This window comes from Sciurus carolinensis, unplaced genomic scaffold (assembly GCF_902686445.1).
Source record: "Sciurus carolinensis unplaced genomic scaffold, mSciCar1.2, whole genome shotgun sequence".
In the NCBI taxonomy this organism is placed as follows: domain Eukaryota; kingdom Metazoa; phylum Chordata; class Mammalia; order Rodentia; family Sciuridae; genus Sciurus; species Sciurus carolinensis.
The window spans coordinates 708,923-717,711 of NW_025920159.1; the positions used below are offsets into that span (position 1 = coordinate 708,923).

Sequence of the window (8,789 nt, forward strand, 5' to 3'; positions counted from 1 at the left end):
CAAATTCTCTTTTCCCTTTATCTATTCCAGCTTGGGAGCCTTGGATATCAATAATTTTCCCTTAGGAAAGGGTCTGCTTAGTCTCATCTTCTATGAGATTTGATGTAGAGAGAAATCCTGTATCTGTTTCTCTCTGAAGAGTTATATTCATGGATCTTGTTTAGTTAAGCAGCAGATGTTTGAGAACTTTTTGTTTGTTTGTTTGTATTTTGCTGTGGGCTGAGGTATAGTCAGACAGGATTGGAAGTGTTTAGTACTTTATACAGAATGAGAATGATTGGGATTTCTCTTTTGGTGTGTGTGTGTGTGTGTGTGTGTGTGTGCGTATGTGTGTGTGTTTGGTACTGGGAATTTAACCCAAGGATACTTTACCACTGAACTGTATCCCAAGCCTTTTGAAATTTTTTGTACAATTTTGAGACAGGGTCTCACTAAGTTGCTAAGGAGTTTGCTAAGTTACTGAGGCTGTCCTTGAACTTGCCATCATCTTGTCTCAGCCTCCTGAGTTGCTGGGGCTATAGGCATATGCCACTGTGCCTGCCCTTTTATTTATTTTTGTTTTGGTTGTTTAATGGAAGAGTTAGGTTTATTTTTTCTAATATTCTATTGATTAGATTTGAGAAGTTCTAAATGTCAATTTATTTTTGTTCATGGTTCATTTTATACTTTTGACTTAACCAGAGAGAGGGGTATGAAATAGTATAGATCATTAATAAATTTTTTTGACTGATAAAAACCTGTATGCAGTTTTTATGTACCTATGGCATAATAAGTCATTTTATTTCTGCCTTAAGAAAGCAATTAGGTGTAAAACTATACTTATATGTAGTGTGTATGTTGACTTTGAAGAGTTCTTATATCAATAAAATGGATTAATTTTGCCAATTTGAAGAGCTAAATTTACTTAAAATACTAATGTCAGTTATGAACATCAGAATCAATAAAGTATTTATGGGAAGATTTATTTACCTTTTTCCTGTTTCTTGTTTAATTTTAGCCAATGTATTTGTTAAAATTTGAACAAATTTACCTCTCCAAATCTACCCATTGGGAAAGAGATGGTGCTCCTTCACCAATGATGCCAAATGAGGCCAGATTAAGAAATCTCACATAAGAACTCTCTCTGTATATATTTGTCATCAGTTGATACTGAAATAGAATTCAGAAAATATGTTAACCAGATGAAGATTTATGTTTTAGTAAATACCCTACTATTGCTTAACTGTGATCTACTTCTATTTTCAAAGCTATTCTGCTCCATTTTATGTTTACATAACAAACACAGTCATTAAAGAAGGTGAAGAACAAATTTAGACTCAGCATCAGAAAACTTTTATAGGAAAAATTCCAATTATGTTGCTTTCAGCTTACTGCCTGTTGAATGGCTTAACGGATCATGTTCTTTGTGAGTTAAGTGAATGTCCCTTGGATCCTGGTGACTATTTTTTATTAGTGGATCTGAAAAAGTGTAGTAACATTATTTTAAAACATTACAAAATGATAGTTAAAATTTAAATTATTAAATTTGAAATGAAAAAGTAGACTTTCATACAGGGTAACCAGAATGTGAATTTAGAATTATTATTATTTATGGTGTGACAACTAAACTTAAACTTTATTTAGATGAATATAATATAAACTAGCATTTCATCATTTGTTAGAGTTATATATTTTTACAAAGCATTTAATGCAAAATGGAATTTACAAAATTTAATAATTGCTGTTTCTCTGTGAACCTTTATGATCAAGTTAAATTAAGGTGCATATTTCACTCTTTGTACTTCAACGAACTTATGCATGCAAGCTGTTGTTCCAGGAACTTATGTCTATGAGCATTGCACCTTGAATGATGAGTATTTAGATCTTTAAAGGATTCTGAACTAGATTCTTGTAAATGTCCTTTTCTTGCTGGGCACAGTGGTACAGGACCTTAACACAGGAATGTGGGAGGCTGAGGCAGGAGAATGGCAAGCTAAAGGGCAGTCTCAATAATTTAGCAAGACTCTATCTATAAATAAATAAAGAATAAAAAGAACTGGTGATATAGTTCAATGGTGGAGTACCCCTGGATTTTATCCATAGTACCAGGAAAAATAACAAAAAAAAACCTGTCTTATTTCTATTATATAGCTTTAAAAGAATGACAATGTATTGAGTTGTGATAGAAAGCATTTTATTTGTTTTGTTTAATGATATGCACACTTTTCTTCTGTAAATAGACAATAAAGTCTTCTAGATAGTCCTGTTGTGTTGTCTTCAATTGGTATTTCTCTGTGTTAAAAAATAAGTAAATATAACTAAAGCATTAGTGGATTGGATTACAGAAACTTGTTACTAGGCAAGAACAGGGTTGTAGTTATCTGTGACTACTTTTAGTTACTGTTGAGTAATATATTTTTTCAGTTTATAGTTCAGCACCCTCACCTGTTAAAAAGATAATAATTAGTTACATATATGGATATGGTTGACTTTCTGTTTAGCAATTAGTTCAGTGTTACAGATAAATAAAGATGCTAAAATTCAGGAATAAAGGGTAGGGCATGGTGATGTGCACTTGCATGCAGTCCCAGCTACTTTGGAGTCTGCAACAGGAAGGTCTTTTGAACCCTGGTGTACAAGGCCAGCCTGGGCAATGTAGCAAGACCCTATCTCTTTAGGAAAGCCAAACAAAAAACATCAGGATAAAGAATAAATGGGCAATAGTATAAATGACATGCTGAAGTCCTCTGATGAATTTTAGCTGTACAATGTTAGATATGGAAGGTAGTTCTGCTGTATTGTTCTATGTACAAAAGAGCACCTTATTATAGACCTGGAAGAGGACATCTCACAAACACCAAGATGAGGTCCAGCAAGTCTAAGGACCAATTCTCATTCAAAAATGCCATGTAGGTAGAAAAACTTAGGGGAAGTAGAAGCCATTCCAGTCAGGTTTGAGTTTTGACTCTACATGAAACATAAGTTGAAAGCCTCTAAATCATAGCATTGGCCTTTGTCAGCCATCCAAATACTCATTTGGAACCATGTAATCTACATTTTTATGACCTACTTAATGCCCTTGGGGATTCCTGACTTTACTGAATTTTTATTAATAGTTGTTTTTGATGCTTTGATTCTCGGTTCAGTTTATTAAGCAAAAGCACTAGCCATTGTTTTGAGTGGCTGTGAGATTGATTACATACTTTTTCACTGGTATTTCATGTACAGCGTCAACCACTGTAATTTTTTCTGAAGTGGAAGCTTGTCCTTGGGAATTGGATGTATGGCACTCATATTCTCCAGCATCTTCCTTACTTAGGGGAGATAACTGTGGAGGAAAGAAGCATCTTTATTTAATCTGGTAGTCTTTTACTTTTTCCCTAGTAGTTTCCATGACATCATAATTTCCTAAGATGACTAAGGGATTTGTAGCAAAGACACTGCTAGAAGTAGTGCAAATTCTGTACTGGGAGATTTACTGTCTGTTGAAAGGATTCATACTCTGAGGAAATGTCACAGGTAACTTTTTAAATTTAATTTTTTATATAGACACAATATATTTATTTTTTTATTTACTTATTTTATGTGGTGCTGAGGATCAAAACCCAGTGTTTGACAACATACTAGGCAAGTGCTCTACCACTGATCTACAACCCCAGCTCTTGTGGTTAACTTTTGAAATATTGTTGAAGTTAAAAACTGCCAGTTTGAGGGAAACCTTGATAGGTGATATTTTCTGAGTAATATCTGATTATCAAAGGTCAAGTAAAATATTTATTAATCACTAATCAAAATAATGCTTAGGTCATTTAGTTTCCCATGAGAATTTTGCTTTGAACTTTTAGGGAAAAAAATGAGTTCTTATTAATTCATTGTTGTTTCTAAAACATCCAACTTCACTTCCTTTAGTTCCCTTTGAATGGGACCAGTGACTATTTGGTCAGACTGTTCCGAAGAGATGTGGAAAAGGAAGTACTTTCAGGTTGGCAGGACATTGGGTACCTTTTCCATGTCTGTGTGTGTCTAATACTAAGAACAATATTCTTGCCAGCTCTTGGTAGTCACCAGCACCCAGCCAGTTACTTCATGCTTTTCTGGGCCACCCTGGGTCTCAATGGCCAGGTTGTCCTGGTCACCAGGCAAGATTTCTGTCCTTTGAACTCCATACAGACCACTTTGTACCTGCAAAAACACAAGAGAAGTCAGTTCTCTGCATCAAAACATCAACTTGGAAATGGCTACATTGCTGGAATTGCACATGGTGGTTATCAGACGTTCTCTTTGGATTAAAACTAGCACTTTACCTACTTGTTCCATTTCCCCAAACATTTAAAAAACAGAGGTCCTCTTATATTTCCTCTTTTCCCAATATTTACAAATCAGAGATTCTCTTATATTTCCTCTGTTTTGCTCTAAGCAGCATGTTTTAACCAAAACTAATGTACTTCTCTACAAGCTTGGGGAATGCACGGGGTCAGACTTTTCTGCCACTAGCTACTACCACTCACCCATGTCCTTAGAAATTCTCCTTAATGCTGGGCCTTTCTTGCCCAACAGGCCATGTTATATTGACAAACTCTCACCCAGTGCTAGTTTGATTCTTGGGGACCTTGGGGCTCTTTCTATAATAGCCTAATAAATGAATAAACAGTAGCTTGAGTCCAAAGTAGTTCTATTACTTTGTTCTGAGGGCTAAGTATTCATCAGATGATTTACAAAAGACCTGAGGTCAAAAAGTCCTGCCAAATATATGGTACTATCCTTGTTCTCTTATGACAAAACTTGCTGCCTATTTCTGTGCATATCATGAGGAGATTCAGAAGATGGGTTAAGAGTAATTCTGTTGGTTTAGGCTCAATAATGAATACTATCCTTACTTTCCTCTTCATCTTAAAGTTCACTATATAAGCTTTGGAACAGAAGAAATTGTAGTCCCTCTATGTGTACTCCTTACCAACTCAGTTACAGAGTACAAAAATTTAATGTTTAAAAAAGATACAGGAAGCGAAGTATGTTCATTCTATTCTAGGTCTCTTTTAAGAACCAAATGAGTGTTTATTGTTAGTATCTTTGTAGTTAGGAAGAATTTACAATTTCAGAGAGGTAGTTTACTTTTCATTTTCTTCTATGCTAAAGCAATTGTTAATTTTTTAAAATGGAATTTTCTCACATTGACCATTAGAGAAAAACAGATAATTCAGTATCTTTCTCATATGAATGCTTTCATCTTTATAGATGAAATTGATAACTGGTATGTTTTTCCTTTAGTTCTCCAAATAGCAGGCAGAAATTGTTTATGTTAGCAGGGTTTTAATTACTTACTTAAAAATGATCTTGGGGCTGAGGGTAGAGCTCAGTGGTAGAGTGCTTGCTTCACAGGTGCAATGACTGAGGTGTGGCCCCCCAGCACATGCAACACAACAGACACACACACACACACACACACACACACACACACACACTCACACACACAAATAATGGACCTTAATAAACTGGGATAAGTAGTAATTTGATTCAGTGTTTAAAGTAATATCTCTGGCTTTTATTTATGAATCCCAGAACTGTACAAATTTTTGGTGGTGGATTTGTTTTTGAGAAATATCTTTATTTTAATGCTTTGATAAAGTGAAGATAAAAAGCATGCGTTTTCATCTATTTATTAACTGATTAAAAATATGGAATGCTTCATGAATTTGTGTGTCATCCTTGCACAGGGCCCTGCTAATCTCTGTAGCATTCCAATTTTAGTATATGTGCTGCCAAAGTAAGCACTTGTATAAAGGTTTTGTGCAGGATCAAAACAAAAACACTATACCACAGATGTACTGGATCGTAGCAACTGAGTAGTTGAATCCTGTCATTGAAAACTGGTGAGTATTGTCTTCTTCATGAATTTGCTGATGATATAAACCCATGAGCATACTCATCAGAAGGAGCTAAGCTATGAGTTCCTGTGATTTTACTCACATCAAGGAACACCTCCTCTTAAGAAATGCAGGTGATCTGGGAAGCACTGCTAACTTTGACCACAGTTCCATGCTGAAAGTCTGACTGGAAAAGGTTTGCGTATCCAACTTGTACTTTTTCAAATGTGCCAATTCAATTGATGAAAAGAGGAGAAAAAGTTGAGACTAGGGAGGGTTGGCATATTCAAAAGAACTTTTTTATTTTTATTTCTTTTTCCCTGAGCAACATGGGATTCAAACCACAGTCCTTCAGCATGCTAGGCAAGTGCTCTACAAAATGACCTATTTCTTCAGCACTGGAGGAACTCTTTTTAGGTACACTCTAGATTCTCTATGGATCTGAGTCTCTGAAAGTCTATGCAGAAAAAACAGCCCTAGACAAAGCCAATAAATTTCTAAATCATTCTTTATTTTCCTTTTCATAACAATCCTGCAAGGAACATTTTGCGCACATCATGACCCACAATATAGGGGTGTGACATGAGGGGGAAATTTTATCCCTGTTTATTGAAGGAGGAAAAGGGTTGTAGCTGATCACTGAGCATAAAATGATGTCAGTGAGCATGGAGGTCAGGGGGTAGAAGGAGAGGTAGGCATATGTGGTAATTAGAATAGGTTGTTAGTATGAGGGTCATCAAGCCTGTGGATAAGAGCAGACTCACTATCTATACCAATCTACACTTGTTACCATGTTTTCTTGAGCTATTTATCCAATGGAAAGAGGAAGGACTGGAGGCTATTAACTCTTCTCCTTTTGGGTCACTCAGTTGGAGTACTCAGGGACTAAAACTGACTTAAATGGTTCTCAGCTTTCCTGCTCATCAGCCCTTGGTATCATGGAATGAGAAAAATACCATTCTCTTGAGCTTACTCTTGACAGATTAGATTAAGGCACTCCCAGAGTGCTGCTGATTTTTGGAGTTCTAAGTGGAAAGTTTGAGCATCAGAAACCAAGCTCTGCATGGGATATTTTCTTGGCTGAAGTCTACTCAGGACAGATGAGATAGACATACCCCTATAGCCTGGCTGTGTCTGGATCTTGGGAACTTACCAATATTTATACTTATAGGATGGAGTGTCCAAACATCTCAGGTGGTGGGGATGTGGTTTACATCAGATCCTGTGCCATTCACTCACACAACTGTGGCCTTCCAATGTCCAGTTCTTACAAGAAATCACTTGTTCCCATTCAATCTCCCAACCTCTTCAACTGGTTGTCCTCACTACCATACTCAAAAGGAAAGCAGGCTGCACTCCCTTTTGTATCTCATTGTGTATAATCTTCTCTGTGCATATTTCAATAGCATTTCACCAGGGTCACCCTGGGCCACATGATAGGCACTCTAGGGTTTTCACAGCAGTGAACTCAGTTGCAACCTCCACAAGATGGCTTGCTGCCATAGGCCTCTGCTCACAAGTTGAGAAATATGGATTACTTGTGAGTTAAGTTCAGACTGCCTTTCTGCTCTATAGCTTTTTTTTTTTGCCAAATATGACCACTATGTTTTTCTCTTTTCCTTTGTGTAATACCCCACAATGCCTGCATGTCAGGCCTTGCTTTTGTCACTGCCATCAGGCAGAGTGCTGATGTATCCTTTCTTGACCTCTATGACAAAGACCAGACTTTCTGGGTCTCTTCATGTCTCTCTAACAGTGAACTCCCTCAGTCACTTGCCTGGTTGTATAGCTGTTCTTCAGCTGCTTCAATTCTGAGCCACAGGGAAGCTAAAAAGTATATTTCCCATATATGCTTCCATCTTAGTTTTTTAAAACTTTAAAAACATAGTGTATTCTTTAGTTATTAAAAATAAATCTTCTTACTCTGCTGTCTTATAAGGAAATTTCCCCACATGAAAACTTTATACTGAGAAAACATGTTGTATGTACATTGACTAGAAACTGTAATGACTATAAACAGGTGGGTGTACATTAGATTGGTCCTTTGTTGGAAATAGCATATGTATAATTTTATTAGATTATTCTTGTTTCAATTTTCTTAATAAAAAAGATCACAGAGAATATATTTAAAATGGCAAGAAGGGAAGAAAAGATGTTACCCACATCAAGGAAAATTAACTGTCAAAGAAAATGTCAGTTATACCAACTAAGAAATAAGGACATGGCTTAGAAATAAGTTCTAGATATACAGGACACATTGCATGCATCAGAGTCCAAAATATTTGATGATTCTTTGGCATCTTTAAATTTATTACTTTTTCTTATCTATATTCCCAAACAGAATTTAAACAGGAGAAATAAAAAACATTTCTTTGCAACATCTCCAAAGATTTTCTTGCATTTTGGTATTTTAAATAAATAAACTTTTCCTGAATGTTCAAATACACAACTGTACATAGGAAACAAGAACTTAACAGGCTGCTTTTTCCCAATGGGTAACTAAAAGCAAGAAAATAAAAGCTTGGTACCTCTGCCTCCATTGTATCTTTTATTACCTTAAACTTTGCATCAGCTCTGCCTTAAAATTTGCATCAGCTCTGCAAACAGGCATGCTATTCACTTAAGGAGTTTATAAAAACTGATAATACAAGTTTGATTAGCCCTCAGCTTATCTAACCTGTCCCATCTCCTCCAAGACTGGGGAGGGAGATCAATAAGAGAATGAAGGTAAAGTGAAGAGTCTGTTAACTGCCAATTTCTGTGCCACCCTATTTCAGTCCCTCAGAATGGTACCAAAGAGTCTCCAGTCATTATTCTCAATGTTCCAGAAACAGACAAATCACAATGAGACTGATTTCTTCTTGAGGTTCATAGAACCGATTCTGAGATAATGACCAAACAGACCAATTTGACCAAGGCTATTCAATTATGCTTACCTCCTGTTTT

General features: G+C 36.0%; 1 non-coding gene across 1 annotated transcript; it reads right to left on the reverse strand.

The window, feature by feature from the left end:
- Window positions 1-5,648: 5,648 nt before the first annotated feature.
- Window positions 5,649-5,751, reverse strand: LOC124974652 (U6 spliceosomal RNA). Its single transcript, XR_007106807.1, has one exon. It is a non-coding gene; the product is annotated as a U6 spliceosomal RNA (small nuclear RNA).
- Between the last annotated feature and the right edge of the window lie 3,038 nt (window positions 5,752-8,789).